This window comes from Rhea pennata, chromosome 3, assembly GCF_028389875.1.
Source record: "Rhea pennata isolate bPtePen1 chromosome 3, bPtePen1.pri, whole genome shotgun sequence".
NCBI classification, from domain to species: Eukaryota; Metazoa; Chordata; class Aves; order Rheiformes; family Rheidae; genus Rhea; species Rhea pennata.
Window position 1 is genome coordinate 59,994,971 of NC_084665.1, and position 25,157 is coordinate 60,020,127.

Genomic DNA, 25,157 nt, shown 5'->3' on the forward strand with positions numbered 1-25,157 from the left:
ACTATCAGACTTTCCCCACAGGACAAAAATTCCATTTTCCAACCACCTCTAATTATTTCCATTCTGCTGTCTGGAAAGGATCTGGAGACAATTTAGGAAGCCAATTTACTATTGACTTGGGAAAAAATAATTTACCCTCCCGAGCCTCCTTAGATGTGTAGCCAGTGGCATGTGATCAGCAGAAAATCTCATGCTCAGTGATTTTGATGTTTGTTGAAGGACTTAGAGACCATGAAACTTATCCTGGATTGTACTTACCTGTACACGCAATTTTTCTGGCTGTGATAGACAACAGAGCACATTTACAAGTTGAAGAACTTTGTGCAAGAGTGAATGTTCTTCCTGTTAGAAACATCAAAGTGCCTGCTAGACTCTGGAAAACATCTCTTCATGAAATAGGTAGCACACTGTTTGTTGCCTGCTTCCTTATGGCAAAAACGTGGTTGAAATTTCAAGTTTTGGACCTGATCTTTACGACTGAGCAGTGATACTGCCATAGTGGTGGGGTGTGTTCTGACCTGCTGTGGTCTTGAAGATGATGGTGAGTCCTTAGCAGAAAGTCCGCAGCTGGCACTGCTGGCTGCCCGCTGCGCTGTCCGTCGGCATGCCTCTGCCGTATTCAGTCCGACAGTTGTGCTGAGAGTGGTGTTACGTGCGAAGTCTGGGATGACCAAACATGCCACCTTCTCAGCCGGTACGTTGAGAAAGAAGCTGTCAGCAAACGGATAATTCTGTTTGTCAGGCTCATGGGGTGAGGGGGCATGAGCATGCTTAAGTCCGTATGGATTGACTTTACTGTTCTGGTGGTGGAGCAGTTGCAGCAGCATCCATAGCTCCAGCAGTGAGGTGTGCAACTGCTAAGAAGGGGTGTACAACTTACACTGAGCTACTGCTGCTCCCAAGGCTTTTTTTTTTTTTTTTTTTTTTTTTTTTTTTTTTTTTAATTGCTATTCTACGGATCTACAGACTGATCCACATTTTTTCAGCTTTCCTTACATACCAGCATTGCATACATCATCCTGCATGCCACTTTAATCCTATTAAAGCTGTGTTTAACAGGATTTAGGGTTTGTCAATAATGAGTATGTTGAGGCTAGTAATTTTCAGTTACAGTTTTCTGACTCTCAGTTAAAAGATTTGGTTGACTCTTTATGTGGAAAATTTAAAAATTCTAATTTCTCATTTAGGCTGGCTAAAAAACTGTAAAATGAAGCCTCATGGGTACACAGAGTTATCAGTCTTAAGAAATACTGCAAAAAATTTTTCATATTTAACATTTAGAATTTAAAATTTTGTGTACTTTGTTATGCTAGAAGATTGAAAAATATTAGATCTCTATATGGACCACAAACAATTTCCCACAGCCCTGTTTTTAATGCTGCTGAATGCATTTCATTTTGTATGTGATTTCTCCAATTGCCAACTGACTACATCATACAGTTTTTTGGCTTATTCCCTCTCTGTCTTATGACCATCAGCAGATATTTTGAGTAGCGTATTTTAAAGCCACAGATTCTTTCGTTGCCTTGGATTTTGTCTGTTACCTCTGGTAATGGAAAAGATCTTGCTAATTTTGTGGTGCCAGTAAGTGTTGCAGAAGATGTTTCAAGGGAGCCTTTTGTCGTGACCCCGGTGGTCACCACTGATTGTGCTCTGTGGGAGCAAACATCAAAGGGATGTCAGAGCGATTCGATGTGGTTACCAGTGAGTGGCTATTCGGAGATGGCCAAGGGGGTGAGGTGAGGAATAAGATCGGTATTTGTAAACAATTCAAGATGTACATCAAATACTCAGATCGTCCAAGTGTTTCAGGTACAGGGCCGAATTTGGGGGCTGAGGCTGGAATTTGGAGTAGTTGGGAAGCTGGCGAGGCCCTTTCCCTGAAAGAGGAGGGAGCAAGTAGAAAGGCAGCAGAGGGGAGCCGGCGGTAACCGTGGTGCCTGTGGGCATAGAGTATCCCCACGTAGTAAACCTGTGTTTTACGGAAGCAGAAACTCGCTGCTGGGCACTGAGTTCTAGGCATCAGGGGTGGCAGTGCTTCTTGTCTGCTGTAGAAGTAGCAGGACTGCATCCTGGACTGTTGCATTCAGGTTTGGGCACCACAGCTTTAGGAAGTTATGTGATACCTATCCAGGCAGTTCATAGTAGTCTAAACAATTATGATGTTTAGGAGATGGTGTATATTTTGGAGGGAGTTTGTGGAAGAACTCAGACAATTACATCTGATTTAAGTGGAGTAAGTTAAGATGTGTACATGGCATAGTTTGGCTTAGTGATAAATATCAGGAAGAACATTTTCACAGTCAGATCTCATAAGTAATAGAGGAATTTTCAGGGAAATGATGGGTGCCCTGCCTCCAAAGGTGTTTTAAATTTAGGCTACGCAGAACATTGAAATACACGTTGCTAGGAGCCTTCGTTGTCCTTCATTGGCAGGACTAGGATTGGCTGCAGTATTTGACTGTCAGCAATTTTGTCAGGATGAAATGTTTCCTGGAGTGATACGCAAAGGGGTTAGGACTATAAAAGATTTGGGGTTTTGCTGGTATAATGCTTGGGCTGAAAATAGCTGTCATAATTTGCACAAACAAATCTCTGACCCAACTGTTTTATGTGAGAACGTACCTAGCAAGATCTCAATGTGCACAATTATCTATCTGAAAAGTATATAACCCAAGGCTGAAAATGATAGATTATTTACAAATTATTTTGTTGTTAATGGCAGTGTATTGTAGGCTAAAATGTTTAAGGGGTAACTTTGAGCACCCTTTCATTGCTGCTTTTGAATTTGCCATTAGTCAACTACTTATTACTCCCCTGCGCTTTATAAACTTTGGATCGCAGTTGTGCAGGAGGGGAAGATATTAAATGCCATTAATTGAATTCAGAATTGAAGTCAATTTTTAATCAGTAGCTGCTACTTATTTGTGTAAAACTGGCATAGAAATTAGAATATTGAACATGCCAACTATAAAAAGTAACAAAGTAGGACTGAGACATCACAAAAAGTGTCTTGGCTATTTAAAACACTTTTTTTCCATCACAAATCATAAAAGATTTTTCCAGATTTTGAACTATGATTGACCAATAAGTACTCTTTATTTCTTTTGAAATAATTTACTGTTACTTTTGTTGTTGTTTGGAACAGTTTTTATTTCTCTTGATCTCGATCATAGAATCACAGAATTGGTAGGGTTGGAAGGGACCTCTGGAGATCGTCTAGTCCAACCCCGCTGCTCAATCAGGGTCACCTACAGCATGGTAGACAGGGTTGCATCCAGGTGGGCGTTGAATATCTCCAGAGAAGGAGACTCCACAACCTCTCTGGGCAACCTGTGAAAGTGCTCCGTCACTCTCATAGTGAAGAAATTCCCCCTCACGTGTCACATCCCGATGCTGACGTCATTATTGTTTCTTGCAGTATTTCTTTTCCACTAGGATTTCTGTGCTATAGAGAATACAGTAAGTTTGGCAAATATGTCAACAAGCTATGTGGAACTAATTTTTTGGTTCTCAGAATGGGAGCTGGACATTAATTTTTTGTTTACTTGTGTTCTTTATATCCTCTTGAGGTAAGACGTTCTTACTGTGCAGGTAACTTCCTCCGCCAAAGATCTTTTTATGAGGAATTTTCGTATTTTACTGGCGTTTCCTTTCCTTTTGCTGGTGTTTGCTTTCCATTCCTCACTAAGGATTTCTTTGTAGAATTGCTGTAGTTGAGGTTTCATGTTAGTAAAAACTCAATACACAGACTATATTGCACTTAGTATTATAGTATGAAATGTTATCAATAATTTAGTTGTCATTGTTTTGAGTAGAATAAGTTTTCCCATTCATTACCTTTCTTCTGTTTTAATTGTGTGTGTGTGTACACACACACCACACCACATGCATGCGCGTGCACACACACACACACACACACACACACATATATGCATGCAGACACACAATCTTGCAGCAAAAAGACAAGAATGATTAAGCGACTTGCTAGTTCCCATAGGAAGCTTATGAGGGAGCCATACCTGTAAGGATGCAGCAAAAGTTCTCTCTAGTATATTTTATCCTGGTTACTGTTATACCTTCTGAACTATTTTTTGAGCAGGAGTCATAATTTCTGAAGCTTTAGGCACTAAATCTTAAAATGCTCCAAGCTAGTGGTTTAACCATGTGAGTTTTTTGCTATCACATGGATAATAGACATTTCATTTTGCATTCTCATCTTAGAAAGTTAGACAACTGTTAGCATGTTTAGGTTTAGCCACATCAGAGTTAGCATCTGAATTAAGTGTATAAAATAAATTCTCAAAGAGTAAATTTTACAAAAATATGTGTGGTCAGATATAATTTGACAGCTCCAGTTTCTTCCTGGTTTTAAATACACTGTTTTATTTTATTTGAAAGAATTGGAGTGTTGTTGATTTGCGTGCATTTTAATACACAACTGAAAACTTCCTTGTGGGATTTAGATCAGATAAAATCCCAGGAAATGAGAATGTGCCTTAGATGTGAATGACTCTAAACATGCTGAAAGAGTCATTCTGTAAGAATGACATAATGTTTGGAGTTTATTCTCCTGGTTGCATTTCACAGAAGATACAGCAAACAACATAACTTGACTCTTAAAATGCAGATGCATATTGTTCCAGTGCCTGCTGCCTGGTAATAATCCATGGACCATACTTGTTTACATAGCAAGGCAATAGGTGCCGTGTAAGAAAGTCAACAAAACAGAATCTCTGACAGCCACAAACCCTGGAGAAGTTTTTAGTGGGTCAGGATTTTGCGTCCTAGGTGATTAATAGTAGGAGACGATGCCTATGTTGCTGACTGCTGATATGAAGGCAGGCTGGTAATTGCCAGAAGTTCCTACTGTGGAAAAACTTTTAGTTGATCGCTTCTCAGTGAATGACTGTTGACTCTCTCTGCTTGTCCTCATGTTAACACAGCTCTTTCTGATGTTGTCTTTTAGATATTTAATTATATTAGCAGCTTCAACTAAATGAAACAGTTGTTCCAATGAGCCTAGTATATACAAAACTTTCAGTATATGAGTATTTTCAGTGATTCAGATAGTAGACTTGTGCCTGGAATTATTTCCATGTTGACTAGCCTTGCTGTTTTAGTGCTCATATGACTGAAGAATATTAGCTAGTTATCCAGTTTAACGGAGTCCCTTTTGTTTTATGCTCATTCTGAGAAGGGAACAAGTGTTGCCTCAACTGATTTTTCTGCTTGATTGGTTCATTGGCTTGTTTTGTATTCTGACAGGCGTATAGGTATTGTAATTATAGTAGACTTCTTCTTTGTCTTTGTTTCCCTAAAACATTAAATGCATTAATCTCCCAAAGCTGTTCCTCCATTCCATCGAGCTTTCCTGACACATCTTTTCTTTCTTTATCGTGCATGTAGTTTTTTGATATTTGTTTTTAAAATTGCATGCAGTTTTATAATTCTTTGACAGCACCAAGACAGCGGCTGTGTTCATATTAAAGACAGTATTGTATGTCTATTAGAATGGAGTCTGGTAGAGAATCATTATTTTTTCAGCTTTTTAACTGGTTTGTGTTGTACCACGTATCTACTTTTTCTGAAATGGAAAACCATAGAGGAGTCAAATTCCTGCATTTGTACTCTTTATGCTTCATAAATGATAAGAAAGGCACGTTGTGAAGTATATGCAAAATGACCATATGAGCAGGGGTGGGCTTTTTTTTTTTTTTTTTTTTTTGGTGTGTCATTTCAGTGTTTTTTGGTGGACTTATTAGGACTTCCTCGAATGGAATTCTGCAAGATACATTTCAGGAGTTAGTCTAAACTTGTCATATTTCTTAAAAGTAGGTAAACAGCTTGTTGATTATTATAAATAGCAAAACCAATGCATTCAGTAAGCTTTTGTTTAGTAATGCTATCAAATGAGATAGCCCAGTAAGAGCAGTAGTACTGAATGGGTCACAGATTATGACAATTCATTCACATAGAGCTCTGCAGTTCAGGCAGTACTATCATTTTACAGATGTGCAAGCTGAGATATATGAAGTCAAATAATTGGTACAAACTAGTCATGGCACAGTTAGCAAAAGCAAATGAATAAATACTCTCACAGTTGGCCAAATGCAGAATAATTAGCCGTTAACGTGCAGTGATCGTATTTCTTTTTTTGTATATTCCCTTCCTATGTGAAACATCTACGTTTTGTATGTATATGTGTGGTATGTGTGTGGACACTTCCCGTTCTTGCCTTTCCTCTCATAGACTTCTATAGCATCTATTCTGGAGAGTGGTTCATGGACTTCAAGATTTTGTAAAAAAAATTAATTTAGTGATATTAATCCTCTTGTTCTCTCTCCTCGTTGCCAATTAATTTTTAAGAAACAGATTAAGGAGTCTTTTGTTTCTTGATAATCCCATCAATTTTGAGTCTTTTTTTGAAAGAACCCTGGGGATTTTTTCTGTTTCTTCTTTTTTATTCCCTCTTGCTGTCAGCCCTGTGTAGCAGCCTCCAGTTTGCCGATGGAAGTCTTCAGGAAGACCTTTGCATTTGTTACTTTCCATTAAATCAGTCGCTGGATAAACACAAGCAATGCTCCTGGCTACCTCAATGCCATCCTTTTTTTTCCTGACTCTGCAAAGAAAGCCATCTTCTTGACAGAAACCATGGCCCATTGCATCCCACTGATGAAAGTGCTAGCCCTGAAGCCAGGCAGGCAGCTGGGAGTAGTGGTCCTTGGTATTTCATGCCTAAAAAAGGGCCCGTTGGCCTGCCAACTGAGTCATTAGGCAGCTGGTCAGACCACTGTGATAGCTCCATCGTGTGAACAGCAGAGAAACGGGAGCGCTGGAACTTAGACCTACTTTCAACACCAAGTCGATTACTTTGCCGGGTCTGACAGATCTTTTGCAGATGCTATATTTTGCTTTGTGCAACAGGGATCATCTGAAACAGGATTTTTTCTCTGTTGTAACAGCCTGGTGGAGAGCTCTTTAAGATCACAGAAATCTTTCCATCGGGCTCTCAGTGAGCAATGTCAGCAGCCTTTCTGTAACACGCAGACGACTGCGCAAATGCTGCTTATTTTTATGTTGTTATTATCTGGAGACTATTGGATGAGAACTAAGATAAACATGATGAAGAATAGTAGTAATAGTTGCCATGTGCTGTTAGCCCGCTGGCTCTGTGCTTCCGCTCCCGGTGAGCCCAGCGAGCACCCAGAGCTAATGATGGGTGGCCGCGTCGCTCTGCTAGCTTCCAGCCAGCCGTGCAGCCCCCTCCTCTCCCTCCGCCTCTGCTGAGGCACTCGTGTGCCTGCTTCCCTGCCAGCAGCAAGTTTATTAGTCAGAGCAAGGAATGTGCAAGGTTACCAGGGTATGGTAAAGTATAAAGGGAATTTAGGAATTAAACTGGGCCCATACGTTGCAGATATACATTAATGTATGCACTGGCGAGGTTGTACACGCTAAGTCTAAATGCAGCCTGTGTTTAAAAGGGATTAAATGAGTTAAGTTCAAAATTCCTTGTGCACTGAGCATGATTTAGATGGCTTATAGCTATCAGCATACAAAATGGACTTTCTAAGTTTATTCGCAAAATTGATTTATATGTTCACTTATTCTTGAATATTAAGATCAGGCAAAAAATTAAGTGTTGCATGAGCTTCTATTGCACATTTTTCACCTTATATGGAAAATTGCCTGCCACTTATCAAGCAAAAGATTTGCTGTTATTGTCACATTCCTTGAAGTTGGAAGAAATCACATTTCTCTGACTAAAGAATCAGCTCATAAGCTTATATTTTTTCATTATTTGAATACTCTTTTTTAATTCAGGGTTTGTTGGAATGGGCAGTTCTTCTTTAGCAAAATAACGGTGGGCAGATTTTCCCTGCTCTGTTGCTGAGTTCATTCCTTAACATGTTTAGTGAAGCTTAGATGCATGCAAGTGAAAGTGTATTTCTGTTTCAAGTTATTTCGAATTCCTCCTTGCTGGCTTTTGTGCTCCTGAAGAACATAACAGGAAGGAAGCCTTGGGGGAGTAAAGAAGAAAATCTGCAAAACATATACACATAGTATTTATATGAGTAAAACCCAGTGCTGTTACCTTTCTATATTGTCTTCATTCCTATTGAATTGGGTGTTTGAAGCAGCCTTTTCATGTACTTGCTTAGACACTCGCTGACAGCTGTTGGTTGTGAAATCATTAACCTGCTATGGAAATAACTACATCACGAATTAATCATTTGAGAGTGAGGTTAAGTAAGTGGAAAATATGGAAGTGGAGAAGAACTGCTTGTTTAATCACTGATACTGCAGAGTAAAGAAGTTGTATGAAAGACTGAAAAAAATATTTGAAAAGTTAAGAAGGTGGAAATTATAAAATTTCCTAGTATGTCATTTTAAAAACGCAGCATAGAAGAGCTGATGAAGTTGGAGTATGTTGAAACACTTGAATTTGTGCAAGAGAGATGTGGAGCTACTGGAACAAGTCCCACCAAAGGGCTCCTAAGATGCTGAGCGCCCTGGAGCCTCTCTCCTGTGAGGAATGGCTGTGAGAGCGGGGCCTCTTCAGCCTGGAGAAGAGAAAGCGGAGGGGGGATCTTATCAATGTGTATAAATATCTGAAGGGAGGGTGTCAAGGGGATGGAGCCAGACTCTTCTCAGTGGTGCCCAGTGACAGGACGAGAGGCAATGGGCACAGACTGAAACACAGGAAGTTCCACCTGAACATAGGAAAAAACTTTTTCCTGTGAGAATGACAGAGCACTGGAACAGATTGCCCAGGGCAGTTGTAGAGTCTCCATCCTTGGAGATATTCAAAAGTCACATGGACATGGTTCAGGGCAGCCAGCTGTAGGTGACCCTGCTTGAGCAAGGCGATTGGACTAGGAGATCTCCAGAGGTCCTTTGCAACATCAACCATTCTGCAATTTGGTGAGAGATAAGTGTCAGGACTGATTTGTTTAGTCTTTCAAAATAAAAAAGAAGTGGTTTCTGTTTGAAATGTTTTTAGGATTGTGGTATTCAGTAGGGCAATAAGTGCTGCTTACTATTGCTCCTTGGTTTTGTAGTATGTCGCCCATTGTAACTTTTTAGAGCCTGTATTCCACCACTCTTGTGACTTAACTTAGTGTTATGATTGTAGAGATTTTTCTGTGTTACTACTTGGGAAATAAAATACTGTGAAATGATAATGATTACTGGCAATGATTAGAAAACTTGGCCAGAAATTGTTGTTGCTGACTTTGCTTTCGTGAAGATCCAGAAGAGTTAACTGGAAAATGGTTCTCAGGTTTTCTTACTCTATAAAGGCAATGTTGGCTGTATTTTTTTAAATAATGATACGAAAGGAAGAATTCATGAGCCTAGGAACATTTCAAGCCAACAGAAACAAAAGGATAGTTTATATGGCTAAATACTTTGAAAAACCAACATTTGAAACATTTAGCCAAAGTGGTTGCATTGAAGTATCCATGCAATTTTGAAGGAGTATGGCAAAAGATATGGATTTTTATTTGTTGTTTGCTTGTTTGTGGTTTTCCCATTCTTCTCATTTTATGGCTCACCAGAAGAGAACCATATTTCTTATCGTGTATGGATATAAAAGATTTCAAACTACATATACTTATTTTTAGGCCTCCACCCCTGGGCTTTGGATTTTGTGAATGGCTATTTCAGTAAATTTATATCTATATGAGGAAACTGGCAAATTAAATACTGTGCAAATCCACAATTTAAAAAAAGAAATTGCTATTATAGAAGGTAAATGATATCATAAGAAAGCCAAGTAAAAAAGATTGCATTTTGGTTTGCTACTAAGGGAATGATCAATGCTTCCTGCTGGCTTTTGCACCCTGCAATTGGAGATTCTGGCATGCAAATGGCTTAAATAATGCTATGTTTTGTGACTGGTTGGCGCTATATAATACTGGGACTGGGGTGACTTAAGTATACGGAATGTGGGCCAATCCCAAAGTCCTTTCTCAGGCAGAACACCCACTGAAATCACATTTAAGTGTCGTCAGTGGAAGCTTTGCCAAAGAAATCACTATGGATATGACCCCAAAGTTATTACTGCTAAATTTCATATGTAAGCCTTTCATTACTGTGTTTTTTAAGAATGGAGCATTCGAATGAATCCTGGAATTCATTATAACTTTCAATTTTTACCAGGGTATCAGCCCCTTAGTGGAAAACTATATTACCATTGAAAAGTAATTTTCTTCCTCTGTCTTTTTTTTCTTTTTTTTCCCTTTTTGTTGTTGTTCAAAAAAAAAAAAAAAAAAAAAAAAAAAAAAGGAAAGATTCTGTGGCTCAGATTTTTCATGCTTAGGATAAGCAATTTACTGAGGTGTCTAACTTAAGAGCTTGGTCTTTCAGGCTATCTGTGTAGGCAGTGGAGAGTGTCATCTCCAGAAGGGATTTTGCTCAGGTACAATCTATATCGTCTTCTGGACATGGGTTGTCCTCTCTCTCCTAACTACAAAGACAGCATAGGGTGCATCCTGACTTTGGGAGCCAAAGGATGTTCAGTTGGTAGGTAGCGGATTTATTGAGAATTGTGACATAACCTATACACCACTGGTTCAAAACTCCCAAAACTCAAAACTTTTAGGAGTTAGCAGGTTGCTCCTCTTTCACAAATCATGGGGACTGGCGATGCAAGCGTGTCATTTAGTATTATGATAGGACCTTGTGAAGCTTCAATCTCTCCTGTGCTCTCTTACATGTTGTGGCTTTAGTCTCTTCCCACAGACTGCGAGTTTCATATTGGATCTTGTGAATGCTTTTGTGAATCATGATGTGAACAGATAGATTATGTATTCCATAAACCCTTCAAACTAGACATCTTCAGTGCATGGTTGCTTGTACTGAGACTTGCTGAACCATGTGACCCCTTCCATTCCTTTGCTCCTAAGAGAGGGGTTTTCAGCACAGAAATCTGAATATTTAGTACTGTATATTGCTAAAACTGCAATAATGCGGCCTTTTGCTTTGTAAAATGTCAAAGCAACAAAAACCAAAGGGTGGGCTATTAGTAGTTTAAAGCTATTTTAATACACTTTTGTATTTTGAACTATGTTATGCAATATTGTATATAAAATATTAGAGGTAAAGGTTGTAGGAACACCTCTAAGCATGCACCCTATATTCTGTTATAACATCATATTTTCAACAGTGTTTAGTTTTTGCCAGCCTTCATTTATACAAAAATTTTCCACAGTATTTTTTTTTGTGCTTCAGGCTGATCTCTCTTGGAAAGATTTTCAACAGAAGTACTACAACAGTTTTTAAAAGAATGTATTGCAGAGAATTAGATTGGTTTGTCGTTGTTATTTAGCCAGCTGTTCCTTGAAAGACCTGTAATACCTTCAGGGAGCAGAGTGAGGGTGTCAGGGTGCCTTTTGTAGCCCTATGGAAGTTAATCCAGATCTGCTGACCTACCCAATTTTGTGAAAATTGTTATTTGCACATGCTCAAGAGAGCAGGTTAGAGGCTTACTGATAAAATCTTTGAGTACTCTCACTTTACAAAACATGCTCCAACCTCAGCAGCCTGTGCCTGGGGTAATGAATATGTTGGGTGGTACGAAGCATTAGGCAAGGTGATCTCCCAGTTCCAGCTGCCTCTGTTTTGTCAGAGAAAAAGGTATCTAGGTGTTTATTAGTCTTCCAAATTCCAGCAAAGCTTTATGCCAAGACATACTTGAGACAATAATTGAAAAGCAGATGAAATTGCTACTGTTCTATTTATAATAAAAAATGCATCCAATAATTTCTGATGAAGCTGAGTGTGGAATGTATGGCCTGGTCCAAACACCACCGTTGGAGGGCCTAGGACAAGAGGCAGTGCCCAAAGTATGAGAAAAGGATCAGGATCAACTTTCTGTTTGCTACTTGCTTTCTCCAAGGTTGTAGTGGGGCTTTAACATTGCCCACTTTTAGTATTTTACCAACATATCTTTGTTATTTTAAACTCACAACTCTTGGAGTCATGAATAAAGGAGTTCAGTATCTACTTTATTTCAAAACAGAGAAGCATGAAAATGCTACTGGAATGTTTTATGGAGGTTGAAACAAAACATAAAAACCCAAGAATCTAAGATATGCTATTTTTAAGCTATTGAATAAATCTGATTAACGAAGTTGATGACCTGAGGCTGATGAGATTAAGGGGAGGTCTGAATAGTCCTAAAGGGTGGGAATGAAGTTGCAGCTCATGTATATCAGTCTTACTTAAATCCGGGTCTGAAGGCTTCATGTAGTCTGGGTTCTTAGCTCCTACATTTACTTTGTTCTTTCTGATTTGTAAAGATATTGTTGAGTCTCACCTCTCCCTATTTTAACCCCTTAAAAAAACCCCAGCTCTTTCAGAATGCATAAAACACTTCTTCCTCGTGTGAAGTGCTAACTGATGTAAGTAGAACTAGAAGAAATGCTTCTGATTACAGTAACTTAAATGGATTTTTGCTTCCTAAGTTGTGATAACTAACAGGCACTGGAAGCTTTTCTGGAAGGGAAAGGCCTATGTTTGTATTTGGGCAGGTGAGGTGGAAAGGGAGGGGAAAAGTCTGTTAGCCTCTTGTGTTGGCCAAGTTAATGGGCTAAAAAATAGCTTCTTATCTCAACAGATAGGTACACTGTTAGGTACAAATGACTAGGTTGTGTTCACAATATTTCTAGCAGTCTGCCGTGCTCACAGTGATGAAGAATGATGTTTTGTCCCTTTCAGATTTGCATTGCGCACCCAAAGATGAAGGTTACCATGGATGTCCTTGTACATGCAGTAGTCGTGGTACTTAATGTCCAGTGAGCATTTTCAGGCCATTCAGGCTGTTAGGACATTCTGTTTCTTCCTTAGCACTATTAGTGCTTGTCATAGGCTCTGAGCATGCTCAACCAACAAAAACGCCATTAATTAAGTTGTGTAAGTAAAAATTTTATCATCAGGGTCAACGTTCTGCTCTTAATTTGGAAAAAGCATATGGGTTGTAGAGTGAACTAAAACAATTAAGCAGTTCAAGGCTTCTGTGTTACAAAATCGTAGATAAGATTTAATCAGTGTGGCAAATCATAGGTTTACCTATGTGACAGCTGGAGTTAATGGTGGGTAATTTTACTGGGAGGTCGACTCCTCAGATTAGCAGGAACAATTACAGTGATTCTCTTAAACTTTTCTCCTGACCTGATGTGCCGAATGTTTCACAAGCATAGTTAAGCATAAAGACAGAATTTTGGCCTATCTTTCAGAATAGTATTTGAAGTCAGGTATTTTTCAGTCACTTCTGTTGCTTTTAACCCATTATGAATATCCTGATGAAAATACAACATTAAAATATCTAGTCTGTTTTCTTGTGTATGACATCGTATTCCAAAAAATGTATAAGATGAGTATGTAGAAAAGTAAATTAAAGTACTCAGAAAAGTAAGAGATAATGCTATATGTTCAAAAGCATTTCCTATAGTGTGATATCTGTAAATTGTAGCTATCTAAGTTTATTAAATTCGGTATCTACCATCAAATGTGAATGATGAGCTTTTGGTAATGTTGCTAGCTTTATGAGCATCTGAAGCTTACCTTTACCATGTGCAACTTTTTTTTGTCTTTCTTTGTTAGTTTCGTGGAGAATTTCACAGAAATAACCTCTATCTTTTTTTTTTTTTTTTTTTTTTCCAAAAGCTTTCCATTTTTTCTTGAAATGTTACTTAGGAAATGAACAACTATTTAAAAAAAAAGACAAAAGAACTTCTCCTTGTGTTTAGTGGTGAATAGTCATACAATGTAAAGTTAGAAAAAAATCATTAGATTTCCCAAGAGTGAATTTTTCTGTCAGGCAGACCTTTTTTTCCATTAACTTTTTGTATCTACAGTTTCATTCCCAAACAGTAGTGCTGTTGAGGATCTCTCTTGGGGTGCTCAGTCTGCATTCTGACAGAGAACGGTGCTTCTGTTGCTTTAAGCTCACAGTGTTGCTTTATATAGATATGGCATGGTTTATAGTGTTGCTTTAAATACACAATAAGAGAGTTCATCTCTATTTCAGACAATGTTTGTGACTGATCTCTGCCTGGCTGAGGAAGTTTATTTTCTTAAGTTGCTTCAGTACAAAAATGTCCCCAAATTGACAGGCTCAGGCTGGTGATGAGGCCTCTCGCTCTCATTCTCTCTCTCATCCCTTCACCACTTGAAAGCTGTGATTGACCACAGATAGATCAGGCTCAGTTCTGGTATTTCTGTGTCCCTTTTCAATCAATTGCCCTCTTTTTAAGTCTGCGCCACTGAACTGATCCATGAGGATTGACGAGGCAATGGGAAGCCTCTGTAGGATTTAGCTATTGGCCCTAGCCACTTGCAATAGCTTGGGCTTATTTGCTTCTCTCCATAACTTCTTGATTATGAAATAACCTTGAAATAAAGGATTTTAGAAAAAATCTTTTCACCAACAGGCATAGTGACACCAGAGAAATGATTCACAAAGGATTGATCCTGGGTACTCTTAAAGTGCCGTACCGGTGTACCAACAGTTTTCTCTCTTGACTCCTGCTAATGTCACATAGTAATGATTACGCATTAAGTTGATAGAGGCCAATGGAAAAATCCTCTGTGTACCAGAAGCTCTACAGGACTCTGATGTGTCCTGCGTGCGGGCTTGTACTTTTAATAAAGTATATTAAGTACTAGCAGAAATACATACAGGAGAAGAGACAACATGAGGCATGTAATTAAGGCTGCAGAAGAGAAGGCCCTGCTGTTGCCTTGCTGCCCTGCTGAGCCTTGCTGCCCAGTCTTCCCCATGTCTGCCTTCCTCATGCCTCTTTCTGGTGACTGGAAGAGGGAATTGGTTGCTCCTGCATGTAAAGCTGAGGAGCCTACCCCTGCTTCTTATAGGAGTGGACTGACAAGTAAAGAGAGTTTCCTGGATGACAGGAAAAGGAGCCAGAGGTTTATCTGCTTGAATTCACCTGGAGATCTGCCTTTCTGCATCTAGACCTGCAGGAAGGAGATACTTTCCACTTAGTCACAAGTGGGACAGTTGGCAAGGAGATCATACCACGAGCATGCCTTCTGTTAACATGTGGAGGTCAGGAGGGGTTTTTCATGAAAAGATAAATTTAGCCAGCCCTTCTTGCTGTTCAGAGTATCGGCAGGTAGAGCTGTGACCCTAAGGAAAGATGAAACATGGGTTTCACCAAACTAAGGGCAATGTGAGTTGCAGCATATAGGCATGGTCAAGGAATGGTTACCCTTTTTCAGGGATAAAAGACTCGGAAGCAGGATTTAGGCCAGTGTGCAGCTGGATAGTTCTGTTGAAGATTGAGAGCTTAAAAAAAAATGGTCGCGGTGGAAAAGGGGAGAAGTGAGGAAACATGTAAAAAAGAACATTCTACTTTCTGTCCTGAGATGGGATGCTGAAACCCACTTCATGACTGCAGTTTTTTGGCAGGGCTCTGCAAATGGATCTGGAACCTCCAGCCTGAGGTTACTTATTTTTTTAAAAAACACAATAATTTAAAGAAGTTAAATAGATGGCTGAGAAATACGAGGTAAGAAAATGTGCATTTTCCTTTTTTTAAAATAAAAAGTGTTGCAGAGTATAATAGTAAAGTTTTTTTGTTGCTGTTTTGTGGGTTTTTTTTTTTTTTTTTTTTTTTTTTTGCTCTTTTTAGAAGTTGAATGAAGAATAAAGCAATTTAATCCAGAACTAATTGATGCATATTTCTTTGGAGTGGAATGATCTCTGTTAAATCACACCTTCTCCAGAGTGATTCGAGTGGATTAATCAATGATCATCCTTCTAATTAAAACTACTGAGCAGAGAATCAGAAGCTTTAGGTGATGATCATTAGTTTTCCATAGAATCAGTGAATTAAAGGTAAAAGAGATAACAAGTGGGGCTTTTTAATTTTTTTTAATAGGAACAAACAAATGTTAGGGAAATAATACTTTTGCAGTTTTATGCGTATGTTGCCTCTGAAACTTGAATCCTCAGTAAAAAAGAAAATTATACGTTGAAGTACTTTCAGAAGTGTATTTTGAAAATAACGGAACGGGTGGGGAAAGAAGTGCTATTGAGAATCTCCAAAGTGCATACCTACTTGGTTCAATTCCAACAGAACAGTTGGCGTAGATCTGCATGTAAAGTTTTCCAAAAAAAAAAAAAAAAAAAAAAAAAAAAAAAAAAAACTGCAGGCCCAGGAAAGTTCAATTTCTTTGGTGGGAAAGCTTCCTCCTCCTGGGCAGAGTTGCATACTGTGGTACACGCTTACCTTTGTGGATAGGCTGACTGTATGTGCTGAGTATGGGATCTGAGGAAAGTTGAGTTTACTGCCCGTGAGCAGAATGGGCTTAGTGCATCACCAGTCAGCCTGGGTGCCCAGGACTCTTGCTGCATATTGAATATATGCTCATCTACTCTTATACCTGTCTAGTACATTTGCACATTTGGAGTGATGTGATGATGCTGAAAGGGTTGTGGGGTTTGCGAGTCTGTTTTTTTTCTTTTTTTCTCTCTTTTTTTTTCCAGTAAACAGGAAAAGCTTTCTGGGATAATCCGTCTGATTTGCACACACTATTGCCAACTTTCTCCAGCAGGGAGGGGAGAGAAAAAGACAGGAAAACCACGTGCAGCGAACCGATAGTCTTTTTTTTGGCAGAAGGCTGCCTGCAGCTCACGGGCTGTTGGTTGAATGCAGCTGGCGCAGCAGCAGAAGAGATTTAAATCTCTCTCCTGTTCTGGTGGTCAAAAGGCCAAGGGCTGGATCTATACTGCGCATAACTCTTCTGGTCAGCTGCTTGCACTGTGCTTTGTGCAATGGCACTCCGCTGTCATTATTTTGTCTTGTAAGCAACTAGCTCTTCAGGGGAACCACGTGAGCAGTTTTCCCTCTGTGGTTCCTTTCCATCAGACCTGTGGGGGTTTGGTAGCGTCTCATACCTCTTTTAAGACACAGGAGATGTATTGTAGCTGGAACGATGAAGGCTGTTTTCTGAGCTGCTCAGCACCTGGTCACCATTCACTGACTTTAACCAGGGGCTGTAGCTTGTGCTGAAGATGTGTGGCAACCTAGCGAAAGAAAGCAGCCAGTATTCACTGTCTGCTTGTGCAGATAGTGCCTGTACTGAATCAGTTTGTCAGGTCCTTCCCAAATAGCAGCTGAGGTACAGCCTACCCTATATAAGTTGAATATTACTACCGAATGTATAACGTAACTCACAACTTGTTGTTTTACAAGAGAGATGAAAGTGTCCGTGGTGCATTTGTTCCAGTAATGTCTTTACTTTAATGCCATACCAGTTAGCCATTTCTTGGTATCTATTTTTGTTTACCATCTTACTGAGCAGGAAAATGAAAATGTGAGTACAAGATCAACAACCAACTCAAGTTATAGTACCACAGCACTAAAATAGTCTAACATATTCAGTTAAACATATTCACAGATATGCCTACTCATTTGTCCTACACTAAATGGCAAACACTATCGTTCTGTATTTTTCATGTTAAATGCACAAGGCTTTGTCATCTTTAGTGTGCAGAAGAATAGAGTTGCATTTCAGATATGAGTGTCCAGCTGACTGTTACGAAAGTTTAATTGTTAATTTGTAATTGCCTTTTAATTATTCTTCCTCTTTTTTTAAATCTTTCTTCATTTTTTTGAAACATAAAAAAATTTTTTAAGATTGGTTCCTTAACAAGCAGTTCACTCTGAATAGAATTTTAATGAGAACATTTGATATTAAAAGACTTGTCCTAAGAAAGGGGAAAAAGGAGTGAATCAGTGTTGTAAAGTTATTGATGTAAGAATGCCTGGTTCCTTCTGGACTGTGCTATAAAAAGATATTAGAATGAGTAAACCTTTGTATGTATGTAACATGCTACCACTTATTCTGAAGTCTGTAGATATTCCTTATTTTTAGCTTTCTTGTTTAGGCCTCTGAAGATAAAGGAAAATGGGAATCACAGAGCTGGCAGAGAGTTGCATTGCTGGCAAGAGTGCATTCTTTGTGGCAACACTTTCTTTCTTCAACACTTGATGGACTTTTTAGGGGGAAACATTGTGGCTCCTTTTTAGAGTTAGTTTGCTGGGAGCAGGGAGTCCTGGAAGTACTTCAGAAAAACTAGTCCTCTTCCCTGACCAGTAAGTATTTTTTGAAGAGAGGAGGATATAGTCCTTAAATCTGTTATTATGATTTGACTGCTAGAGGGATATTGTACTACTTTGCCATAAATTCTTTCCTTCGTATCAAAAGTAATGCAGCATCTGCCTGCTATAAGCATTGTGCTCTCGTTTCTGTCAGTTCCTGCCCAGACTGAATTGTTTTAGCTGTACATTTACAAATATTGGGTGACCGAGATTTATTTTTGTGAGGTTACCATAGATGCAATCAGCTAACAGCCAGCTACATTTCTATTATAGTTATGGGTCAGAGAAAATGCAGGGGAGTCATGTTTGTGTGTGAGGGCAGAATTTACTCTGCATTGGTAAAATTACATACCTCTACTGATGCAGGTCTTGCATGTAGCATCGTACTGGATCTTGCAGTGTGCTTGCTCCTTGCCTTTCAAAGCTGCAGTCAAGAAGCCTATCTGTGAAGAGCTGGATATGTGGTGCCAGTAGGCAAAGAACATAGAAGGAGAAGGTGCACAGCTAGCTGAGGGATTTTGTGTTGGGGGGAGAGCAAGCTCAGCTCTTGAGTTTTATCTGCTGGTATGCAGGAACTGGGCACTATGGAGAAGGAGGAGCTGTGTCTCTTGGAAGAGCACAGCTATGCCATGCCACTGGGTAAGAGAAGTAAGTATGATTAAAAAGTATGCATCAGCCACAGTGGCAGCCAGAAGAGCTGACCATACTCTCACCCACTGAATGACACTATGGACTTTGTGACAGAAGGTATTTTTTTACTGCATGGATCAATGCAGTTTGGATAAACTCTGTCTTGGCACTTGCAGCCCTACTCTGCAGTACCTGACTATGTCTCTGGTGATGATGAAAGTTTTGGTGGTGTGTATTTAAAATGTTCTGTGTAGATAAATCTTCTTCCCCAACAACAAAGCTCTGTTTTGCATTTGGAAGTTTACAAGTGGTTTTATGGTAAAACTGAGAACAAATATTACTTAAACCTTATTACTCACATTTCCTTTTGGGTGTAACTTGCAGATTGATACTGCTTTTTGCTTTGTTGGCCCATTGTTAATTTGTCCCACTTGTACTTGGTTTTGCAGCTTGCATTATTTGCTGTTTTGTCTGTGTTTTATTTTTAATGGGACAGCCTTGCTTTCACTGAAGTCAGTTTGAGCCTGCTTCAGGGTAGGAACATGTTCTAATTCCAGTGAATAATCCTGTAAAAAGAAAACTTTCAGCATTTTATTGCCTTATTTTTCTCCTTGAGAACTTTATGTGGGAAAGTAACCCTGAGTTTCTGTTTTACATGTTTACATGTTACTTTTTAATTGAGACTCTATTTTGTTGTATGCTGACTGTATCACCTGACTCTTCAGTAAGATCTGCTTTTTAAAGCAGAAGTACAATAAAATACTTGTTCTGGTTTTAATTCTGTAGTAGTATGTCCATTTTACTGCTGTACAAAAAATGGTATTTTTGTGACGAGGTGCTGTGCACCACAAAGAAGCTGTTGAAAATCAGCCATGCCAATCACAGAAAATATTATAATACACCTTGCAACACTGAAAATGACAGAATTTATAGCAAATGAAGTTATCTTTGCCAGCATTTAGGAACTCGGTTAGAGACCATCTTCAGTGTATTTGCATTAAAGAAGTACAGTGGTTATATCTTCTATCTTATCTTTTTGAGGTGGTGTGGGCAAAAGAGCAGCAGATTAGTCCATTTGCTTTAAAACAAGTGTTTTTTCAGAGTTTTATTCAGTTGGTGCAAGAAAAATTCCACGGGAGTTCTCTGTATCTAACATGACTTTTTCGCAGATGTTGTGGCTGAGATTTGGTAGCCTACCCAGAACTAGGCTGCAAGATCTTTGAATACAAACATACAGGAACAGATCCAAAAGATTTTCTGAAATGTACCCCTGTGTGGGACGCAGTCCTCTTGTGGCACCCAGGCACTGCTCTGCGTTAGTGTCTCAGCAGTAGCAAAGGGACCGTGATGGCGCTGGCCCTTTTCCTGCACCTCTTCCCTGGTTGTGTTAGCTGGATCAGGGATACGGGAGTTGCCACAGGATGGACCCTCCCTCGGGGCAGCTCAATACAAATTCCTATTAAGCACGTGTTGCAATTTGTTGTACCACCAGTTTCTAAGCTGACTTTGGATGGGGAAGGAAGCTTTTAGTTGCTGTGCCTGAGCTGTCCGCACAGAATGTGTCAGTGATGTGCGAGATGTTTCTAGCTGCTCTTTTTGCATGTGTAGTTGTTGGCTTTGCATGTGAGATATTAATGATTTAGCTGGCAGTGGTCCAGAAATAAGGTTATTTCTAATGCAACTGAGCATACACATGTTAACAAAACTGTTTTTATTTTTTCAGGCTGTCAGCTCTGCAAAAACAGAGAATTCCAGTAAAAATTCTTCAGCTTATGAAGCAGCAAGGCCAATGTTAAGAAACACACCCCATCCTTTGTGCTTCTACTCCAGGATGCAGTGGGAAGCAAGGCATGCAGAGAGCAAATAAATTATGCAAGGTTTGTTTGTTTTTATTTTGTTGGTTTATGTATTTTTGAATATATAAATTGTGTTATGAAAGAATTATAGGCCAAGGTCCAGACACCACTAGCTTAAATTTCACTTTAGTCCTTGAGTCTTACATTTCATATTGGCTAGGTGCCTTTGAAGGCTTAGAGGCAACCAACAGTGAACACCAGCACTGAAGGAAATGTAGCCTATCTGAATTCGGTTTCTCTCTAGGCGCTGATCCAAATCTTAATGCCTTGACTTCAAAATAGGTTATATTTACGAAACTTCAGTGCAGACAAGGGTTCAAGTCTGTAAATAGCATAGATGCCATTTTCTATATTTAACTTGAGAAGGAGAGGGAGGGGTTTAGGCTTTTTCCTGCCCAGCTATTATGAGTGTTATGATGTGGCAGATGCCTTACAGTTTCTGGTGTAATCTGCATCATTCCAGAATCAGAGAGAAAACAGCCGGCAAAGAGATGCACTACTCCTGATCTCTCACTGTCTCCAAAGCACAAAGCAGTGCTAGATTTCAGTTCTGGTGATTGTCTAATGTCTTTCTGCTCTAGTCACAGGTTTTATGCATGGCATATGACAGAGAGACTCCTGCAGAAGGTTTGAAAGACCTGGTGCATTTGGGGGCAAGTTTCTCCCACCATAGTTAGTTTTAGCACGTGAAACAAAGGGGTTATTTTAGAGATTTTTAAAAGGCTTGATTGTGGTGGTTTATAAACAGATGATGGGAGAGTGCCTGTTCAACTCTTCCTTATTTTGAACTGCTTCAGCAGTTTTTGCTATTCTTAATCAGAAGAATCGCAGTGGCTTCAATACTATGATCTGTAAAAGGACTGGAGCACTATGGGCTACTAGTTAACTCAAAATACAGCTGTGTTCAAGCTTAGTAGCAGGAGTCCACTGCAGAACCCTAATAAATTCACTTTTTAAGAAGTGCAGCCCTTTGAGCAGTTCTGCAAATCATGAAATTCTAGGAAAGAGGGTGGGATGTGAATGCATCCAAGTTTGTCTGAGGTGATCTTAAACACTTCCACTGTGTGGTAGGTGTAGTTTCAGAAGGATTCTGTCCCTTTCAGTGCTATGATAGGATTGCTTTTTCTCACCTGGCAAAGAGCTCGATTTGAGGCAAATTGAGGGTGAATAAGCAAGGGAGGAGTTTGATACCCGCTATGCAGGTGGCTCTTACTTAGAGTTGATTGATATTAAATCATATTGGAACAGTAAAAAACATTTTTACGTTCCATTATTTTTTTTAACACTTGCCTTTTAAAAAATCAGTATATAATGGAACTTTACTACATTTTCTAATGACTTTAGAGTTCTGTAAGTTGAAAGGAACTTAGGGCACCAAAAACAGAGGAATTCATAGGCACAACCTCTTCATTTGCTGTAATCTGGTTAGCAGAGTACCTGACTTCATAAAAGAATGCTTTTATGAAACAGCTAGGCTATTTTTAATACTAGCTTTTAAATTCAGGATATTATATAAAAGCACATTTGTGAGTTGTGCAAGTGTCAAGCGGTTTAGAAGCTTTTCTGAATCTTGGAGCTTTTCCTCCTCAAAAATTAAAAAATACAACCCCCAAAATAGCCAACTTTTTTTTTAAAGGATAGCTGTGATGCTGTGGCATTATGATTAATATAATTAGATTTATTGGTCAGATGCACTGTTCTGTGCTGTATTGTCTCAAATTAAAAATGCCACTGACATTTATACACTGCAGCATTTACAAAAGTTGTTTTTGTAATTTACTTTTTTTCTGTTTAGTCTGTATTGATAACAGGAAATACTATGTTCTATAATCAGGTCTGGTAAGAGTAATAGCTGTTGGAAGACTCTAGGATTGGGAACCACAGACAATACTGTATGTTTTTGCCATGATTCAGTCCTGTGGGGTAGATGCACTATTTATTGACTTGTAAGTTCTTGCAATCTGTTCACAGTTTGTGCACTTTGTTTTATTTTAATTATGACCATCTACAGTTTTCCAAAAATCAGTGAAAACCTAGCCTGAGTTTGTCAGTGGGAGAAGGTGAATCTCACTAAAATATGAAGATGGTTTGAAGATATGGAAGAGAAAATTATGGCAATTGCTAATGATAAATGTACCAAAAGCATTCTAAAATTATAAAGCAGTGTGGTGCATTAAAGCATTAATTTGCATTTTGGCTAAGGTGTAGCTGCATTTTTGGGCTGTCCTTTTAATTCTCCTGTTAATTACCTACTGACCAGTTTCTCGGGTGAAAGCAGCAGGGAGCTGAGCCTGCAGCAGTTCCCTGACATGGTAGTTTCTGTCAGACAGAGCAATAGTTGTTTTGAAACCTGGGATCGGTGGCTGTTATGCCAGTAGACAGACTTGAACAGAAATTAATTAAAAAGTCCAAGATATTGAATAAAGATCACAAATGCCATCTGTTCAGTTTTATAACCTGAAATTACTCAGTGAATCACAGTACCAAGCTTGATTGTTTCTACATTTGTGTTAAGCTGATTCTTTTTACAGCAGCCAACCCATATATAAGAAGAGTTTTTCAGACTCTGGTAGTATTGATTCGCATTTGGACTTCATTGATTATTTCATCCAAGTATGTTCTGGATATATAGATGGTTTAAAAATTGGTCTCATGAGTAAAGCATTGATACCCGGTAGGCCTTGTCCTGATTTATCTCCTTAGAACTTGCTTGAAAAAGGCAACATAAGCTTGATACTAGTAAGGTCTCTGGTAATGTTCACTTCCTAGGTATCCTGCCCTGCACTTACAGCAGAGCAGCCCTTGCATCTGAGGGCTCCTGGTTCCTTAGACTGAAGAACCTGCTTTCCATGAGCTTGATTTAGGCTTCAAAGCATCGGTCTGCCCTTGGGCTTCACTCAGGTGCGTGCACACACACACGCATGTGTGTGCACACACACACACATGCACGCTACATAACCACTTTTAAGTTATCCTGGAGAGTGATTTGTTGTGCATGTGCAAGATGTAGAAAGTACGAATTAGGAAGAGAGCTCATTATTTTGAGATAGACATATTGTGATGGTAATAGTGGAGTACTTCACTGTATGTTTTCATGCTGGGTCTTCAAGTGGTCGTGTAACCGAAGCAAGATTGACATCTGATTTTTCAGAGGAATACCCTTTGAAGCAAAGCTTATTTGAGATAAGTAGGTTGTTGTGTGCTTGCTTTAATGGCTGTTTTAATTATGGCCTAGTATTGCTGGCATATGCAGCAAGACTGTGGACTCAGATGTTCGATTAAGATATGATCATAACTCCATCTGTAGACTCTTGCAACAAATTGTTCCTAAGTTTTTAAAGTAATTAAAAACAAGGCTTTATCTGCTTTCCAAATGAAAGTCGTCTTCATGCGGTTGATCAGATGAGAGAATGTCAAACAAAAGTCTGTGGACCCGGGAAACCCCCCCACAAAACTGATTTTCAATAGAACTACCTGGAATGTAATCAAATGTAAAGAGAAGGATATGCACCAGTGCGTTCACATAAACCAAGGGATAGAGCAGTCTTAAAAACTCTTTCCATGACGTTTAATTTCAGTGCCAACAATGTCTATTCAGAAATCACGTGAAACAAGATAAGGACATAGTTGAAAGAAACTTTGTGGCAGTTTGGGCAGTCCCCTGTGACTACTTTTCAGCTGTAGTCTAGAAGAGTTGAAAGGTTCAAAACAGGCTGAGGAAGCAAAAGCAAATGTCAGTGTGCTGAGGGAAGCCCTGTGCCTACCAATTAAGCTTTGTATTTAGGAAATAATTTCTTACTGATAGGCAACAGCCTTGTGGCCAGTTTGTTGTTACGTAAACTGAATAAACGTAGAGCCATGTTACTGATTTCCTAAACAAACAAACAAAAAAAATTGGTATATGCATTTTTTTCAGTGTAACTGGGAAGGAAGCCCTAAGGACTTCAAGTTGAAATAGTGTTTCTATTTCCACTGTTTTGTAGGCAATAGGTACAATTAGTCATCTCTTCTAGATATGCATCAATTTATCAGCTGCCTCAGTGTTGCTTAGGATCTTTCTTGTGACTTGTTCCTCCAGCACAGCTCAACTGTCCAGTCAGCATAGATCATCAGACTTGCTAAGAAGACAACAGAAATTGGGTGTGCCTGGCAAAGTTTAATGATGCAGCCCTGCAGCAGAAGAGCAGTTACCCCTGTTGTATACATTGTTTGACACTTTTTTTTTTTTTTTTTTTTTTTTTTTCCTGATATGCTGGTATTGCTGGTGAGGTGTTGAGATGCAAGTGGCACCTTTCTCCTGTGGAGCTGCTGGGAGTGTGCCTTGGGTATGGGGGCACCAGTTCCCCTAAGGTGTGCGAGGAGGGTGTCAGCCTGCAGCTGAGCCGTGGTAACTACCTGTGCACGTGCTCTTGCTCCGCAGTAAGTGCAGGGCAGGATACCTATCATGCGGGATGGCTTATTCCTCCTTCTGAGGTGGCAGGGAGCAAACGTATGAACCTGGTGAGTTATCATAGTGTAGCTGATACGCTGTAACGTT

General features: G+C 39.3%; 1 protein-coding gene across 1 annotated transcript in view; it reads left to right on the forward strand.

The window, feature by feature from the left end:
* Positions 1–25,157, forward strand: part of TIAM2 (TIAM Rac1 associated GEF 2) — a 180,062-nt gene that overhangs the window by 16,137 nt on the left and 138,768 nt on the right. Inside the window, exon 2 of the mRNA XM_062572409.1 lies at positions 20,488–20,641. The gene's annotated coding sequence lies outside the window, so the exon portion shown is untranslated. The remainder of the gene's footprint in view (positions 1–20,487; positions 20,642–25,157) is intronic.